The following is a 2500-nucleotide window of genomic DNA, read 5'->3' as shown; positions in this document are numbered from 1 at the left end:
CGATGAGTCAGGACGGACTGGATAGTCCAAGGCTCGATGAGAAAGACCGCTGGTTTAGACACTGGGGCAGTGGCAGCCCGCGGGGCAGTGTCGGCAGATTCGGCAGCAGTGTCTGCCGATTCGGCAGCGTTGGCTTGTTGGCGCGGGGGGCCGATTCGAGTGGGGACTTGGGCAGCGGGCAGTGAAAGCAAGAGTTTCCCCGATGCTGCCGGGAAAAACGCTCCCCGGGATGGCCGGGTGAGATGACCCGGCGGCCCGCGACGGGTCATTCAATTCCATGCCCCGTCAACATAACTCCCGATGTACTGTTTGCTTTTTCGGAAGAAGAGATCCATCCCCCCATCCTCGGCCAGCCAAAAACGCTCCAATTAATGGCCGGGTGAGATGACCCGGAGGCCCGCGACGCGTCATTCAAATCACTGCCCTATCGGCTACAACTGCTGATGGGTGGGATTAGAGGCCTGCCATGGTGGTGAGGGGCGGCGAGGACCGTGAAAGCTAGAGTTTTTCAGAGGCTGCCGGGAAAAAGGCCCCTCGGGTGGCGGGGTGCGAGGACCAGGCGCGTCATTCAATTCTCTTCCCTATCAACTTGGCTCCCGTTGGCGGGATTGGAGGCCTACTGTTTGTTACAGGGCTAAAATCGTCAGGGGAAGAGCTGACGAAACAATGCTGGTTTGGATGCAGGGGGTAGTGTTGGAATCGGCAGCGCGGACAAAATCGGCAAAGTCGACAAAAAAGACTGTTGGTCTGGACATCGGGGCAGCGGCAGCCATGCCGACAGGGGGGGAAATCGGCAGCACAGATTTGTGCAGCTGCAGGTTCGTCGGGGAAATCGGCAGCGCAGATTTTTCGATGAACATGGGCTGGAAGATGGACTGTCCAGGCCAGGCAGGGAAATTCGTCAAGGGGACACGCTGACGAAACAGCGCTGGTTCAGGCACGGCGGGCAGTGTTGGAATCGGCAGCGCCGACGAAATCGGCAAAGTCGGCAGAATCGGCAGCGGGTGCTGGCGATGAGTCTGGACGATTTATAGTCCAGGGCTTGATGGAAAAGACTGTTGGTCCAGACAATGGGGCAGTGGCAGCGCGGATTTGTGCAGCTGCAGGTTCGTCGGGGAAAATCGGCAGCGCAGATTTTTCGACGAACAGGGGCTGGGCGCTGGACTGGCCGGGCCAGGCAGGAAAATTCGTCAGGGGGGCACGCTGACGAAAACAGGGGCTGCGGAGTGGAAAATCGGCAGCGCAGATTTTTCGACGAACAGGGGCTGGACCGGCCGGGCCAGGCAGGAAAATTCGTCAGGGGGGCACGCTGACGAAAAGAGGGGCTGCCGCGTGGAAAATCGGCAGCGCAGATTTTTCGACGAACAGGGGCTGGACGCTGGACTGGGCCAGGCAGGAAAATTCGTCAGGGGGCACGCTGACGAAAAGAGGGGCTGCCGCGTGGAAAATCGGCAGCGCAGATTTTTCGACGAACATTCGTCAGGGGGGCACGCTGACGAAAAGAGGGGCTGCCGCGTGGAAAATCGGCAGCGCAGATTTTTCGACGAACATTCGTCAGGGGGGCACGCTGAGGAAAACAGGGGCTGCCGCGTGGAAAATCGGCAGCGCAGATTTTTCGACGAACAGGGGCTGGATGCTGGACCGGCCGGGCCAGGCAGGAAAATTCGTCAGGGGGGCACGCTGACGAAAAGAGGGGCTGCCGCGTGGAAAATCGGCAGCGCAGATTTTTCGACGAACAGGGGCTGGACTGGCCGGGCCAGGCAGGAAAATTCGTCAGGGGGGCACGCTGACGAAAAGAGGGGCTGCCGCGTGGAAAATCGGCAGCGCAGATTTTTCGACGAACAGGGGCTGGACGCTGGACTGGGCCAGGCAGGAAAATTCGTCAGGGGGGCACGCTGACGAAAACAGGGGCTGCCGCGTGGAATGGCAGCCTACACGCAGATGCGAATTCGGCAGCGCACGATGGCTTGAGCAGGTCATGGGTTCGACTTGGCGCGATCTGAAACCTGGACGAGGGACTGTCGACGCTGGACGAGCCAGCGCGGTGGCCTGTCGTGCCCCGTTCAGGGGGGGCCTGCCGCGGAGACAGCCCTCGCGGGCTCGACAGCGCAGGCCAGCGTCCCCGACGTCGCTGGCCGCGGCAGGCGAGCTGCCGGGGTTCCCGCATTCCTACAAGAAAACGTCGTGCTTTCCACATGAAACCAATCCAGTAAAATCAGCCATATTTTTATGAGGCTGCCCACTGAATTTGGGGTCATTCCGGGCCGGTTCCTAGTTTTGCGGATTTACTCGATTTCTAATGGTAGGAAAATTAAAACAAATACTTCCCGACCTCGAAAAATTCTGGGAAAATTAATGAAGGTGGATTGGATTTTTGCCAACCTCTGTGCAAAATTTCAGCTCAAAATACCAAGAAATGAATTTTTTAGAGGGGGGGTGACAGCTGGGACCTAGTAGTGTCTCCCCCTGCCAGAGCTGCAATGACACTTATTGCTCTTTA

The sequence above is a fragment of the Populus nigra genome, chromosome 2 (genome assembly GCF_951802175.1).
Source record: "Populus nigra chromosome 2, ddPopNigr1.1, whole genome shotgun sequence".
NCBI lineage: Eukaryota > Viridiplantae > Streptophyta > Magnoliopsida > Malpighiales > Salicaceae > Populus > Populus nigra.
The sequence above is the reverse complement of the archived record's forward strand: the minus strand, read 5'-3'. Positions refer to the sequence as shown.